We start from the raw sequence: 16,861 nt of genomic DNA on the forward strand, positions 1-16,861 counted from the left end.
TTTGGAAGGGAAAGGACACCCAAATAGCCAAAAGCATTTTAAAAAGAAGAGTGATGTGGAAGGAATTTCACTGCCTGACCTTGAAACATACTACAGAGTTACAGTGGTTCAAACAGCATAAGGATTGGCATAAATCTATGGTCATGTATATTACTAAAAGGAAAGCTGAAAAATGTGGCATGGGACTGTACAGCATATTAAAACCTCATTTAAAATATGAATATGGATAATGTTGCATTCATAAGACTGTTTTACTTTGAAACTGAACAAATATATGTTAATATTAGAAGATGTTAATATCACACAAAGAATTACATTATGCTAATCGAAAGAAACCAGAAACAAAATACTACATATTATAAGATTCCATTTATGTAAAACGTAAATATAAGTCAATTTATAAAGATCAAATCAGATTAGTGGTTAGGTAGGGTAGGGAAAGGATAGAGGGATTGAGAAGTGACTCCTAGGGGGCGTGAAGTTTTTCTGTTTGGAGAAATGAAGTTGTTCTAACATGTTCTCTGCAGTGATAAATGCTCAACATTGTGGTTATACTAAAAGTGTTTATACACTTCAGACAGATTGTATGGTAGGTGGATATATCTCAATAAAACTGCTTTCAAAAAATTATTGAATGAGCATGCATAGCCAGAAATAGCAGCTGTGTAGTGCAGTGGCAGCAAAGAGAGACTGAGAGGTCACGAATTCTTTGTTTTTTGTTTATTATTATTGAAATAATGAAAATACTCTAATAATGATTGCAGTATTGAATGTCCAACTAGGTGATTGTGCAAACAGCATTGGTTGTACACTTTGGATGGATTTTATGCTTTATTAATATGAGTCAATAAAATTGATATGTTTAAAAATGAAATAAATGGGAGTTTATCAAACAATAATATGTTTCATAGCCATTAAAAACAATGGGGCTGTTTTTTTGGTTTTAGGATATACTCCAAGGTTTACAACTAAATAAAAAGACAAAGTGAAAGCAAAAGCCTACAATGAGATACCATTTCACTTAATCATAGAACTATGATTAGGGAAGTGGAAAATAACCAGCATTGACAAGGATGTGGGGAAATAGGAAACCACATACATTGTTGGTGGAATGTGAAATGCTGCAGCTGCTGTGGGAACAGCTTGGCAGCTCTTCAGAAAGTGAAGCATAGACTCTCCATATGACGTGTCAATCCCACTTCTGGGTATACCCCCCAAAGAATGAAAAGGAGAGACTCAAAAAGGTATTTGCACCCTGGTGCATATTCACAGGAGTCTGAAGATGAAACCAACCCAAATGTGCCTGAGCAAATGAAGGGGCGAACAGAATGTGGTACAGACATACCGTGGAATATCATTCAGCCATAAAAGGAATGACGTTCTACCACATGGTGACAACAGGGGTGAGCCTTTTAGATTCATGTTGACTGAAATAAGCCAGATATAAAAGTACAAATAATGTATGATCCCACTGCTATGAAATAATTAAAATATGCAAATGCATAGTGAAAACATTAGAATTCAAATTACCAGGCGCTGAGGGAAGGGTAGGACACAGAGTAGATGCTTGATTTGTGCAGAGTTTCTGATGGGGTGGTGGAAAAGCTTTGCTAGTGGATGTGGTGATGGTAGCACAATGTGAATATAATAAATACCTCTGAATCGTATACTTGACAGTGGTCAAATGGAATATTTTAGCTTGAATATATGTTACAAAAATAATTTTAAAAACCCCATAGAACTGTACAGTACAGTGAGCCGTCATGTAGACTGTGGACTACAGTAAATGGGGCAATGATAATCGTATTGTTTCATCAGGTGTAACAAAGGCACCACACTAATGCGAAGTGCTAATAATAGGGAAAACCGTGAGAGCGGGAGGTATACGAGAATTCTGCACTTTCTGCCCAAGTTTTTGATAAACCTACATGCAAAAAAAAAAAAAAAAAAATAAGTCCGGGGCTTCCAGAGCGGCTGGGGAAGGTGTGCTGGTGCGAGCACTTTGGGGGCCTCAGTGGTCCCCCCCAGGCCGGCGCGGTTGAGGCGGTCGCCAAGCGGGGGTCCTGGCGGCGGCGACCAGGCCTCCTGCCGGCGCTCCTGAAGGCCCCTGGAGGAAAGAGCGGGGGAGCGTGGTGGGCGCCGAGGGCGGGCGGTGTAGGGAGGGTCTCTGCCTGCGCCGAGGATGCCGCCCCGAAGCCGCCGGGAACCAGGGATTCCCAGACCAGGAGACCCTCCGCCCGCCTCCCCCGCCCCACCGTGACGCCCGCCGCGAGGGGCCCCAGCGGCTCAGCGACAGAAAACTGGGAGCCAATGGAAAGAAGCGGGTCCCGCCTCCGCGCCTGCCCTGGTCCTCACTGTCCAAAGAAGGAGCTTCCAAGCGGTCGCGGGGCTTCGGGGAGCCTCACCCGCCGGCCCGCCCCGCGCCCACCCCCGCCGCGTGGGCCGCCAGCGAGCGCCTGGGGCACCTCCCGGCGAGGCCGAGCTTGGCAGCGCCAGCGAGAGGCGCTGCCGAGCCGGGGGCCGGGCCGCAGCCCAGCGCTGCCCAGAGCTGCCCCGTCCAGCAGGACCCAGCCCAGCCCAGGCCACCCCGGCACAGCCCAATCCAGCGCACTCCAGTGCATCTCAGCCCAGTCCCAGCAGAGCGCAGCCCAGTCCAGTCCAGTCCAGCCCCATCTAGCAGGGCGCAGTCCACCCCAGCACAGCCCAGCTCAGTGCGACCCAGTCCAGCACAGACCTCGCCAGCCCGGCCAGGTCCAGCCCAGTGCGGCCCAATCTAGAACAGAGGAGCACAGCCGCCCCTGCAGGTTAAAGAGTGAGCGCCCTGGGCTGCGCTCCCGCCGGGCCTGGCACCCCTGGAGCTTTGCACGGAGGAAGGGCAGGCCCCAGGGTTAGGGCAGGTTTGAGGGGAGTCCGGGCCGTGGGAGAAGGCAGGCTGCCGGTGCGGGAGAGCGCAGGGACCACCTCCTGGCACCTGGGGCACGGGACCGATTCCGCAGCCAGCCATTGCCTGGCGCTCTCCATCTCCGTTTCCAGACACCACTTGTCACCCAGGGTGACTCAAGTTCCCGCATTGCCACACCTCCAGAGCACTGCTCTGGCTCCCTCGCCCCCATCCGGGCCCTTTGCAGAGTAGTAGAGGGCACCTGATTCACCTGGCCAGGGGCCTGTCCCTGGCAAGGTCGGGGAGGGGGCACCGCAGGAGCTGCCCCAGGCCTGCATCCTGGGGGTTTCCAGAGCGGCTCTGCAGGCTCTTTGCCTGGCGCCCTCGCCCACGGCTCCCCACAGAGCTGGGTGCCTCCGCTGCCATCACCAGGGGAGGGGGCGCTGCAGAAGAGGTGCGGGTCTTGGGAGAGTCACTGCTCCCCGTGGCCACATTGTTTATAAAATTATGTAGTGTATTTATTGTTTGATCAAGGGCATGGGGGAACCTGGTAGAGCCAGTTATGGGCCCATCTCTTTCGGGCTGGCTTTTATCATTTGAAAATGGGGGTGAGGGTCCTCAGAGTTGTGGGCGGGGAGAAGTGCCATCGTGTAAAGAGAAATGTTTTGTAAAGGTGAAGCCTGAGCACATGCCAGTGACTGGGGTTTGGGTGATTTCTGCGTTGTATTCAGCATGGCTCTGCTCTGTGACCTTGAGAACCTGAAGAATAAGAAAATAAAAAAGAATAAGGCGTTAATAAGTTTTGGTGTACCTGCTAGCAGACTTCCCAAGGTATGCTCCATGGAATACTAGTGTTCAAAACTGCTCCACAAAGAAAGGTTTTCCTGTTCAGGCAAGTCTGGCATATTCTGGGAGTTGTTTTTCCGGCAAATCACTTCACAAGCCACATTGGGAAATCAAAGGTTCTGAGAAGTCCTGCAGTAAAGGAAACTGTTTACCTTTGGCAAACCCTGCATTTCTCCTGGTTTATTCAGGAGCCCTTTTCAAGGACACGTGCTTGTTCTCTGAGGAAACAGGGCTCTCGGGCTACCGTCGAGGTGACCTGGTGCTGTGGAGTTGGAGCCGAGCTCTGAGAGCTAAGTTCTGTCTGCCGTGTTTAATGGAGAGCGAGCAGAAACCCAGAGAAGCTAAGCGGCTCACCTGAGACCTCACAGCTCACCAGCAGCCGAAGCTCAGCCGGCAGTTCCTGGTAAAATGGGGACCAGCACCCCGTCTCCCTTCCCAGGGCTCTCACCCTGTTCAGTGGCATCCAGACGTGGAGCTTTCTCCTCTGGAACCAGCGTTGATGCTTCATGTGGATCCTCCACAGAGAGTACCACAAAGGTGCAAAGATAAGTGACTTATTGTGGAGTGAACAACATTGAAATGACGAGTGGGCACCTACTGTGGCCGTTGCTTTTGCAACATTTGTGTGTAAGTTCAGCCACATTCTGGGGCTGTGATGAAAGACGTTGTGGTTCCAGAGCCATCCCCACCACACACACGTGCACTGTACACACTCACACACGTACATCCAAGACAGACACATGTGCATCCTTCACACTCACACACATGAACCTACACACTCACACACATGCACCATGCACCCTCAGACACACACCCCTATACACACACGCCCCTACACATTCACACATTCTTCACTCCTACAAACTCACACATGTGCATCCAATGCACACAAATGTCCACCCTACATACACATAGGTGTACCCCACAAACTTACATACACATGTGCACCGTGTACACACACATGTATACCCTACACACTAACACACACTCATGCTACCTACATCCTCGCACGTGTTCATGAACCCTGCACACTCACACACACATTCACCCTACACACTCACATGCACTCTACATGCCCACACACACTTGTGCACACTAAACACATGCTTATGCACCCTACACAGACACACACATGTGCACCCTACACACACACACACAGGTGCACCCTACACACTCAGGCAGACACACCTTCACACTCACACATATTCCCCCTACACACACACAACAGCCTGTGAATGCTTATACAAATACAAACCTGCTCTGACACAATTATACTCCTGTGTCTACATACTCTCTCACACTCATTTCTACACATACCCATCAATTCCTACACACTCACACACACCCTTAACATTCACACTCCCCCCCTACACACTCACACACCCCGTATACACTCCTACATACTCTGCCACATCCTTCCTTCACCTTGGCCCTCCCCACCAGGCACTCATGGTCACCACGGGCTTGTCCCCTCGTCGTTCACCCAAAGTTGGGGGGTGTTTTGTTATTTGACAACCCTCCCTAGGGGCCTTCTTAGGGTTTGAGTCCTGAGTCATCGGGCAGAGAACCAGGACTTGGTATAGGCAGGAGCTCAGCCCTGAGGCTGCTCTGCCACGTGCTTGCCCTGTGGTTTGGGGCAGCGTCTCCCTTTTCTGTGCTTCCTTTTCTCACATATGAAATGTGCTCTGACACCTTCCCTGTGGGCACCACGGGTGTTAGGTGAGATGGTGTAGAATCCTGACCCCAACAAGTCCAGCTCCCCATGTCTTTTCCACCTGGCTCTGCTTCTTCTCTTCTCTCAGTGCTGGTTTTGGAGAGTCACCTCGAGCCCTCGCTGGGGGTCTTGAAGGAAGTGTGGAACCAAAGAGAGTAACTGAAGATTGTGTCTCTCTGGGAAGAGAAGGGGATGTGGAGACATCTGAGGCTGAAATGGCACCTCATCCGGGCAGCTGAGGCTCCAGGCTGCCCCACTTTAGGCACAGGAACCAAGCCTATTTCATGATCGTTGTTGCCGCAACAGAATCCTGATATCAGGGACCAGCGATCGGGGAGGGCTTTAAGCCTCCAAAATGCCTGTCCAGACACGGTCTCCCTGTACCCTCCTAAGGCAGTGTCTCCATGCTGTGAACAGGCAGTGTGGGTGATGGAGAGTGGAGGGACCAGCCCAGGACAAGTCCAGCGAGGGCAGAACGCACACTCAGACCCAGAGCTGGAGCCACAGGGCACGGTGTTTCATCCACCTGCATGCAGTGGGGCATGGCATCTACTTCCTGAACCAAACCAAATCCCTCGACTGAGGAGGCTGAGGTTTAAATGCAGTGTGGTGCCTGGAATGGGTCCTGGGACAGATTTAGGCAGTGGTGGAAAACCTGGAGACATGGGAATAGGATCTGCAGGTGGGTCTGCAGGTAGTTCTGCAGGTAGGTCTGCAGGTGAGTCTGCAGGCAAGTTGGCAAGTCAGTCTGCAGGTAGTTCTGCAGGTAGCCATAGTCATGGACCAGTGTTCATTTCTTAGTGTTGATAAATGTGCCGAGGGGTGTGAGGGGCTAACAGCAGGGAAGGTGGGTGACAGGGTACAGGAAGTCTCTGTTCTAGGTTTGCAACTCTTCTGTCAATCCAGAATTATTCCTCAAGGAAAATGAGAATAAATAGCTAAAGCCACATTGCTTGGACTAGCTGTCTCCTCCGGGTTTCTTAGGAATCTCTACAGTATCATCAAGGAAATTATTCCCTGCTGCTACTCACCCCAAGCTTGCTACATAGTTGCCTGTACCAGAAGGAGCAATATTAGGAACCAGTGCCTGTAGACACGCTGGCAGAGGAATGTTCTCCTGGATGTGCCTTTTTTGGGAACCGCACCCCCAAAGTGAATTTCAAGGGTGCTGTGGCCTGTATTTAAGTCAGACGCTACCAGATATGCCCTTTTCCTTTGGTGAAGCTCACCAACGCATTTTCACCTGTCACTCTGGCAGAGGGATGGAGAGCTAGTTTCCCTTGCAGAGCCCTGTCATGGGACTTGACGAGTTGTCCCGACTCCAGCCTGCAGAAGCTGGGACAAAGCAGTGGGAGCAGAATCAAAGCCCTGGGAAGGCTGTGGAGACAACCTGGTTTTCTTGCTCAGGTGAAACACTTAGGCCAAGGGAGGGGCATCTCATGGATGAAGGAACAAGCCCTGCTCAGGGGATTCTGAGGTTTGGCCTCTGCCCTGCCGTGACTCCTGCTTCACAAAACAGGTGAGTGGGCTCACGAGAGTCTCTGGACACCACCGAGCCTGAGCAGTGACTGGCACAGCTTAGCCTGGCTGGGTCCTGGCCTCCTGCCCTGCTCCCGAGGGCTTGTGGCCACTCCTCGGGTCACCTCGGCATGCAGGCATGAGGTGTCGCTCAACTCAGGGCAGGCAGGAGATGCCCAGGACAAGCCCTCGGCACTGGGGTCTGCTAAGAGCGTTTACTAGTTAAAGGAGGACAGCCCTCCAGGGGGCTCTTTATGTCAGGAGGGCTCTGAGCTTGTGAAGTGAAGTACAGCAGGTCCCTGGTGCGCTCTGCAACTTGAAAGTTCCATGGAATGTAAAGCATGTTACAGGGAAAAAGAAAGTCCTGTAACCAAGTACATTTGGAAAGTTTAAAGGCTCATATGCTGCAGGACTTCTCAGAGCCTTGAACATGCAAAAGTGCACTGGGTGGCTCTAAAAGGATGTATGTATCTAGAAGTGGGTATTATGTGTAGCTTTTAAGCTTGATTGACTAGAAAATCTGTGCTTTTTAAACTTTATTTGTAGGGAAGTTTTAAATTCCATTTACAAAATAATGACATAGAAAGTATAGGGAATTCCCATATAAGCCTCCCCCCACATCCACACACCCAGTTACCTCTATTATTGGCATCTTAGATGATGGTGGCACATTGGTTAGAACGGAGGAACCAATACTGAAGCACTGCTGCTAACCATGGTCTACAGTTCACATTTTGGTTTGCACTTTGCAATGTATACTTCAATAGGCCTTGACAAATGTGTAATGCCATGTGTCCATTGTTGTAATATTAAACTGAAGGAACTCCCCATGCCAAAAGTGCCCTGTTCCACCCATTCATCCCCCTCTCTTCCGATCCCTGGCAATCCCTATATTTATATCAGTGATACACGTTCTTCCTCCAACACAAGGTAACAACCACGGTAACTAACCTCCTTGGTTCACGGTCACCCCCTCCCACCATGATTATTCATTCCCCAATCCCGAGGGACCCTGGGCATCTGCTCTGACAACCCCAGGCTGAGAGGCTTATACCATGGGGCAGATGGAGGGAATTATCCCGTCCCCGTGTAGAAACATCTCCCATTTTTTGGGATGGGACCTGTTCATCATCATCATTTTAACAGTATATTTTGGGGAAGTAGCTATAGCTCAGGTGGTTGAGCATCCACCTCCTACATGGGAGGTCCCTGGTTTGGTTCCTGGTGACTCCTGAAAAAAAAGACTGCAAGCAAAACATGAAAAAACCAACTCAGGGAGGCTGATGTGGTACAATTGTTGAGTGCTGGCTTCCCACATAGAGGCCCCAAGTTCAATCCCTGGCCTCAGTAACTAAAAAAAAATAAAAAATACATAAATGTATTTTGCTTAAACTAATGCTCCCAAAATATAAATTATTTCAGCATTTAGGCAGTATAAAAAAATTACCAATGGGATATTTTAGTGGACTTTTGTTCACACTTCCCTTTTCTTGAAATTAGTGTTTTGAACTACCGGGGGTAGAATTTCCTTAATTTTACATCCTGCCACGAGACATCCTGCCAGATCCAAGGACTCTAGGGAAACATCTGTATCATGCATCCCTCAGACTCTGAATAGGGGAGAAAGAGCACAGAGTTGGACATGGGGATGGAACCTCTTCCCACAATTTCCTCCACATGCCATGCCCTTCACCCACCCAAATCCCAGGACTTCAGGAAGCCCCAGCACAGACGGGAGCCATCAAGAGGTCCACAAACTAAGATCCCCACAGTTACAAAGCAGGAAGTCCTGCCCAACCCCTCAGCCCATTCTGGCTGCAGAGTCGGTGCTTTCCCAATATTGCCCAGGTATGTGCAGGTGCTCCTAGCTTCAGCCCCTATGATGTGTCCTTAAATTCCTTTAGGCCTTAGAGCATTTGGCTAACAGTGGTTCTCACATTCTAATCAAAGGCACTTAATTTTCTAGAGTACACAAATGTTTCAAGCCAGAGCAGCCAACCACCTCAATAAAATGTAAAAGAATCACTGCTGATTAGGCAATAATGCACTCAATGGTACTGTTTGTCCAATCAAAAATAATCTTCTGAGTTGAGAGGAGCTGGGGGACCCATTGAGTGAAGTGTGAGTCCCAGTTTTTGTAACATCAATGTCCCTCTTCTGATGTTGTTTCTCACTTTGTACCTATTTTCCTTTTTTAAGGAAGGTACTGAGGCTTGAACCCAGGACCTCATACATGGGAAACAGGTGCACAATCACTTGAACTACATCTGCTCCCCTTTCTGCAGTGATTGTTTCTTTTTTTGTCTTGGCGGTATCAGGGATTGAACCCAGGACCTCGTACATGGAAAGCCGATGCTCAATAACTGAGCTACATCTGCTCCCCCAGAGGGATATTATGAACCTCCCCATGCCCAAAGATTTCTTCAGAAGCTACCAGGGATTGAACCCAGGACCTCATATAGGCAAGCAAGCACTCAACCCCTGAGCTATATCCACTCCCCCTTCATTCAATTTTTTTTGTTTTATTTTTTTATTCATTTTTTTAAAATATTACGTTAAAAAAAATGAGGTCCCAATTTACCCCCACCGCCCCCACCCCACCACTCCCCCACAGTAACACTCTCCCCCATCATCATGACACATCCATTGCATCTGGTGAGTACATCTCTGGGCATCGCTGCACCCCATGGCCTGTGGTCCACACCATAGCCCACACTCTCCCACGTTCCATCCAGTGGGCCATGGGAGGACATACAATGTCCAGCAATTGTCCCTGGAGCACCACCCAGGACAACTCCAAGTCCCGAAAATACCTCCACATCTCATCTCTTCCTCCCATTCCCCACACCCAGCAGCCACCATGGCCACTTTTTCCACAACAATGCCACATTTTCTAGATTATTAATCACAATAGTTCATGAATAGGATATCATTAAGTCCACTCTAATCCTCACTGTATTCCTACTTCCTGTGGACCTTGGCTTGGTTGTGTCCATTCCACATCTATGTCAAAGGGGGTTTAGATTCCACATGGATACTGGATGCAATCCTCCTGCTTTCAGTTGTAGGCACTCTTGGCACCATGGTGTGGTGGTTGACATTCTTCAACTCCATGTTAGCTGAGTGGGTTAAGTCCAATAAATCAGAGTGTAGGAGCTGAAGTCTGTTGAGGCTCAGGGCCTGGCTATCATATTGTCAGTCCAGAGATTCAAATCCCCTAAATATATCTTAAACCCCAGCACCATCTACAATTCCAGTAAAGTAGCATGACAGGCTTGTGAAAAGAGATCCCATCTGAGTCCAGCTCCATCACGCAGAAGCACCAGCTCCAAAGAAGGGCCAACTGACATGGCAGTGAACCCCATCTGCCATGACCATAGAACCTGTGGGTCCTTTTAGCCCTCAAAAGAACCAATACCTGGGGTTGTATCTACTTTATCTGTCTCTGAGACTCTGCTCAGGAGTGCATAAGGGCAATCCTTCTGACAACCTCCAGACTCTTTTTTAGAGACTCATAGCCATATAAACTCATTTGTCCTTTCCATTTCCCCCTTACTGTAGGTCAAACAGCATTTTTAACTCTTGTTATTATATATAGACAGGGATATTCTGCTGGTCTGCGTTGAACCTTTAATTCAAGGTCATTTTCTAGTTACGTCATCAGCTGGTACTTGGTAGTGATCCCTCGGTGCCAGGGAGGCTCATCCCCAGGTGTCATGTCCCACGCTGAGGGGACGGCATTGCATTTACATGCTGAGTTTGGCTTCGAGACTGGCCACATTTGAGTAACACGGAGGCTGTCAAGAGGGAACTCTTAGGCACAGTGTGCTGCTTTAGGCCTTGTTCTTATTTCAGGTGTATAGGCTCACAAGCATAGTCATTAGTATCAGGAACTCACTGTTGGACCCTTATTCCTTCCTGGTCCTTGCTGTTGCACCTGGGGAACTGCCACTGCTCCCCTGGGGACCATGACAGAGCCCCCCCCGGCCAGGAACCCAGCACCCCCACCAGCTGTTGTTTTTAATTGTTTCCACTCTGAGGATATCCAAACATTTCTATGCACCCTAGACACATGCCCTGTATAACTCCCTGTCAACCATATGTCCCCTGTCAAAAACATCCCATACCAGTATTCCTCCACTGCCATTGTTGAACAATTCCGTGATCCAAAACTTCCTGAAAAGTGAAGCCCAATATAATGCCAGGTTCCCTTAATACTAAAATGGAATATAGTGATGAGTTTAAAGGTTAGATATAGAATACATACTGATATGGAAAAATTCTACATCCTATCTTTTTCTTTTCTATTTTCCTAATTATTGAGCTTCTCTTCACAAGAGCAATAGATCACAGTATTTCATATATACAATATACAGTACTCCCACATATCCAATATAAAACATTTTCCCTTCCACAGCGATAATCTTTTAAATTATTCATACCATATTTACTGAAACTGAGGTACAGGTATTGAGACAATAGCTTTCAAATAGGGTAACTTTTGTGTTTACATTGTGGTATATACTTTAAGCTATACAATTTTCTAAATTTTTAGTAATCCTATGTTTTACATTATGGTTTACATTATTAGTCTGTCGGTCTCTATATGTTTTTGGTGTAATATTACATGTTTTATATCCGTCCTTGTGTACTATTGTGAAACACTTCTATTGCCCTCACAGTTAATGTTGGTTCCATCTATTCAATATCTATTTCCCCCTCCCCTTGGGGCCCACAGTGACAATCAATCTTCATTTCTTGAAGAACCATGTTCAGAGATAATTGCAACAGTGTTGAGGGCTTGACTTGCTCAACTGCCCTAATGCCCGGGGAGCCACCCTTTCTCTTGAGAGATACAGTTCCCTCTATTTGATGGCATTAGTCCTCCCCAGGATGTGGGTCTACCTTCACTCTCATTATATGGGTCTCTACCCAATGGTATCACCCACTCTGGGAAAATGAGCATTCACATATTCCTTAGGAGTCTGTCCTATATCAGATTATCCCCTTTAAGTATCTTCAACAGGTAACTTTCCTAATTATATTTTGAAAAGGTTTTCTCAGCATTATACTCTCAACCAACACCTAACAATCTCCTATGCTCATATGTTGCCCCACCCTACCCCAAATTTCTTGGGCAATATTACCCATCTGCCTATTCCCTAGCCCCCCTCAATCCTGCAAAGCCCCACCCAAAGGTAACCCTATGCCCCCATTTTATCCCTTCCTTGTACATATACTTACCTCCAGCTTATCATAGATTTCACCCATGTAGATGTCAGCTTACATCCTTCCTCTACCCCCCGATTTTCTGTAAGCCTATCTTCCAGTCACTAGCTCTCTGAGGCAGCTTAGTTTACTTATTCATATCATTGAGGTCATGTAGTATTTGTCCTTCAATGCCTGGGTTGCTTCACTCAACATAAGGTTTTCAAGATTCATCCATGTTATCACGTGTGTTTGTAGTGTATTTGTTCTTACAGCCGAGTAGTATTCCATTGTATGTATATACCACATTTTATTGATCCACTCATCTGTTGATGGGCATTTGGGTTGATCCCAACTTTTGGCAATAGTGCACAATGCTGCTATGAACATTGGTGTGCATATATTGGTTTGTGTCCTTGTTTTCAGTTCTGTTGGGTATATACCCAGCAGTGGAATTGCTGGGTCATATGGCAAATCTATGATTAGTTTTTTTAGAAACCGGCAAACTGTCCTCCAGAATGGTTGGATCCTTCTGTATTCCCACCAGGAGTGGATGAGTGTTCCCATTTCTTCACATCCTTTCCAGCATTTGTATTCTTCTGTTTTTTTCATAGCTGTCAATCTTATGGGAGTAAGATGGTATCTCATTGTAGTTTTGATTTGCATTTCCCTGATAGCTAAAGATTTGGAGCATTTTTTCATGTGCTTTTTAGCCACTTATATTTCTTCTTTGGAGAATTGTCTGTTTAAAACTTTGTCCCATTTTTTAAATGGGTTGTTTATCTTTTTATTTTCAAGGTATAGGAGTTCTTTATATATGCAAGTTATAAGTCTCTTATCGGATATATGATGCCAAATATTTTCTCCCATTGTGTAGGTTCCCTTTTTACTTTCTAGACAAATTCCTTAGAGGTGCAGAAGGCTTTAATTTTGAGGAAGTCCCATTTATCTATTTGTTCTTTTGCTGCTCGTGCTTTTGGTGCAATGTTCATGAAGCCATTTCCTATTACAAGGTCTTGTAGGTGTTTCCCTACACTGCTTTCCAAAGTCTTTATGGTCTTGGCTCTTATAGTTAGGTCTTTGATCCATCTTGAGTTGATCTTTGTATTAGGTGTGAGATGGTAATCCTCTTTCATTCTTCTACATATGGATATCCAGTTCTCCAGGCACCATTTGTTGAAGAGGCCATTCTCTCCCAGTTGAGAGGGTTTGGTGGCTTTATCGAATATTATATGGCTATATATGTGAGGTTCTATATCAGAACTTTCAATTCGATTCCATTGGTCTGTGTGTCTCTCCTTATGCCAATGCCATGCTGTTTTCACTACTGTAGCTTTGTAGTATGTTTTGAAGTCAGGTAGTGTGATTCCTCCAATTTCATTTTTCTTTTTCAATATGTCTTTGGCTATTTGGGGCCTCTTTCCTTTCCAAATAAATTTCATAGTTAGTTTTTCTAGTTACTTAAAGAAGTCTGTGTTGATTTTTATTGGGATTGCATTGAATGTGTAGATCAGTTTTGGTAGGATAGACATCTTGATAATATTTAGTCTTCCTATCCATGAACAGGGAATATTCTTCCATTTATTTAGGTCTTCTTTGATTTCCTTGAACAGTCTTGTGTAGTTCTCGGTGTATGAGTTTTTTACATCTTTAGTTAAATTTATTCCTAAATATTTGATTTTTTAATTTACTATTGTAAATGGTATTTGTTTCTTGATTTCCTCTGATCTTGATCATCATTAGTGTATAGAAAAGCTACTGATTTTTGCACATCGATCCTATAACCTGCGACTTTACTAAACTCATTTATGAGTTCTAGAAGCTTTGTTTTAGACCTCTAAGGGTTTTCTATGTATAGGATCATGTTATATGCAAATAATGAAATTTTGACTTCTTCCTTTCCAATTTGAATGCCTTTTATATCTGGTTCTTGCCTCAGTGCTCGAGCAAGTACTTCTAAGACAATGTTAAATAGAAGGGGAGAGATGGGCATCCTTGTCTTGTTCCTGACTTTAGAGGGAAGGATTTTAGGATTTCTCCATTGTAAATGATGTTGACTGTGGGTTTTTCATATATACTCTTTATCATGTTCAAAAAATTTCCTTGTATTCCAATCTTTTGGAGTGTTTTTTATCAAGATAGGGTGCTGTATTTTGTCAAATGCTTTTTCTGCATCTGTAGATATAATCATGTGAATTTTTTCCTTCAATCTGTTTATATGATGTATTACATTGATTGATTTTCTTATGTTGAACCATCCTTGCATACCTGGAATTATTCCCACTTGGTCGTGGTGTATAATACATTTAATGTGTTGTTGAATATGATTAGCAAGTATTTTGTTAAGTATTTTTGCGTCTAGGTTCATTAGAGAAATTGGTCTGTAATTTTCCTTTCTTTTGGTGTCTTTGTTTGGCTTTGGCACTAGGGTAATGCTGGCATCATAGAATGAGTTAGGCAATGTTCCTTCTGTTTCAATTTTTTGGAAGAGTTTCAGCAGGATTGGTGTTAGTTCTTTCCGGAACGTTTTGTAGAATTCACCTGTGAAGCCATCTGGCCCTGGGCTCTTCTTAGTTGGGAGGTTTTTAATGACTGATTCTATCTCTTTACTTGTGATTGGTTTGTTGAGATCATCAATTTCTTCTTTCGTCAGTATAGGCTGCTTATGTGTTTCTAGGAATTTGTCCATTTCCTCTGAATGGTCATTTTTGTTGGAGTATAATTTTTCAAAAATATCCTCTTATGATAGTCATTATTTCTGTGGGGTCAGTGGTGATGTCTCCTTTCTCATAACGTATTTTGTGTATTTGCATCTTCTTTCTTTTTTTCTTTGTTAGTCTCGCCAAGGGTTTGTCAATTTTATTGATCTTCTCAAAAAACCAGCTCTTGGTCTTGTTTATCTTTTCAAGTGCTTTCTTATTTTCTATTTCATTCAGTTCTGCTCTTATCTTTGTTATTTCCTTCCTTCTTCTTCCTGTGGGATTACTTTGTTGTTTTTTTTCTAATTCCTTCAAATGTGCAGTTAGTTCTTCAATTTTTGTTCTTTCTTCTTTTTTGATGTATGAATTTATGGCTATAAATTTCCCTGTCAGTACTGCTTTTGCTGCATTCCATAAATTTTGGTATGTTGTGTTATCATTTGCTTCAATGTAGTCATTGATTTCTTTTGAGTTTTCCTCTTTGACCCACGGTTTTTCTAAGAGTGTGCTGTTTAAATTCCATATCTTGGTGTGAAATCTGGGCCTCTGGCCCTTGTAGATTTCCAGCTTCGCTCCACTGTGGTCAGAGATATTATTTTTATGATTTTGATCTTTCTGAATTCATTAAGCCTTTCTTTGTGTCCTAGCATATGGTCTATCTTGAAGAATGATCCATGTGCACTTGAGAAAAATGTATATCCTGCTGTATTCGGGTGTAATAATCTGTATATGTCTATTAGATCCAGCTTCTCTAATACACTGTTCAAATATTTTGTTTCTTTAGTGATTCTCTTTTGAGATGTTCTGTCCAGAGTTGATAGTGGTGTATTAAAATCCCCCACTATAATTGTAGATGCGTCTATTCTTTCACTTAGTTTTTCCAGTGTTTGCCTCACGTATTTAGAGGTGCCCTTGTTAGGAGCATAAATATTTATGATTGTTCGTTCTTCTTGAGAGATTGTCCCTTTTACTAATATGTAGTATCCTTCTTTGTCTCTCACAATTGTTTCACATTTAAAGTCTATTTTGTCTGATATTAATATAGCTCCTCCAGCCTTTTTTTGGTTATTGTTTGCTTGTAAGATTGTTTTCCAACCATTCACTTTCAGCCTCCATGAATCTCTGGGTCTAAGATGTGCCTCTTGTAGACAGCATATAGATGGGTCATATTTCTTTACCCAATGTCCCAGTCTGAATCTTCTGATAGGTGAGTTTAATCCATTGACATTCAGTGTTATTACTTTCAAGGAATTATTTATGTTAGCCATATTTTGATTGAACTTGTGTTTGTCATCTTTTGTTTTTTTTTCCTTCTCTTTATTTTCTTTTTTAATGCTCTTACACTCTCCTCCAACTCTGCCTGTCCTCTTTTTTCCTTTCTTCCTGCAGATCTCCCTTTAGAATTTCTTGAAGGGGAGGTTTCTTGTTGGCATACTCTTTCAATTTCTGTTTATCTGTGAATATTTTGAAGTCTGAATCATTTTTGAATGCTAGTTTAGCTGGATAGAGTATTCTTGGTTGGAAATTTTTTTCTTTTAGTACCTTGACTATATCATAGCACTGCTTTCTTGCCTCCATGGTTTCAGATGAAAAATCAGCACTTAATATATGGAGTTTCACTTGTATGTGATGGTTTTCTTTTCTCTTGCTGCTTTTAGAATTTTCTCTTTGTCTTGAGTGCTGGATAATTTAACAGGTATATGTCTTGTGGTTGGCCTATTGGGGTTTATGATATTTGGGGTACGTTGTGCTTCTTGGATATGTACATCTGTCTCTTTCAGTAGATTTGGGACATTTTCAGCCATTATTTCCTGCAACACCCATTCTGATCCCTTTCCCTTCTCTTCTCCTTCTGGGATGCCTATAATATGTATGTTTCTGCGTTTTGCATTGTCATTCAGGTCCCTAAGTAGTAGCTGGATTTTTCTATCTTTTTATCGATCAATTCTACTATCTGTTTGATTTCTGATGTACTTTCTTCCACATCACTAATTC

The 16,861-nt window shown here is 44.6% G+C and overlaps 1 long non-coding RNA gene across 1 annotated transcript in view; it reads left to right on the forward strand.

Moving 5' to 3' along the window:
- The first annotated feature begins 1,220 nt into the window (after nucleotides 1-1,220).
- LOC111759641 (uncharacterized) overlaps nucleotides 1,221-16,861 on the forward strand; it is a 33,702-nt gene continuing 18,061 nt past the window's right edge. The window contains exon 1 of the long non-coding RNA XR_002793563.2: nucleotides 1,221-1,403. This is a non-coding gene — a long non-coding RNA (uncharacterized lncRNA). The remainder of the gene's footprint in view (nucleotides 1,404-16,861) is intronic.

This window comes from Dasypus novemcinctus, chromosome 22, assembly GCF_030445035.2.
Source record: "Dasypus novemcinctus isolate mDasNov1 chromosome 22, mDasNov1.1.hap2, whole genome shotgun sequence".
In the NCBI taxonomy this organism is placed as follows: domain Eukaryota; kingdom Metazoa; phylum Chordata; class Mammalia; order Cingulata; family Dasypodidae; genus Dasypus; species Dasypus novemcinctus.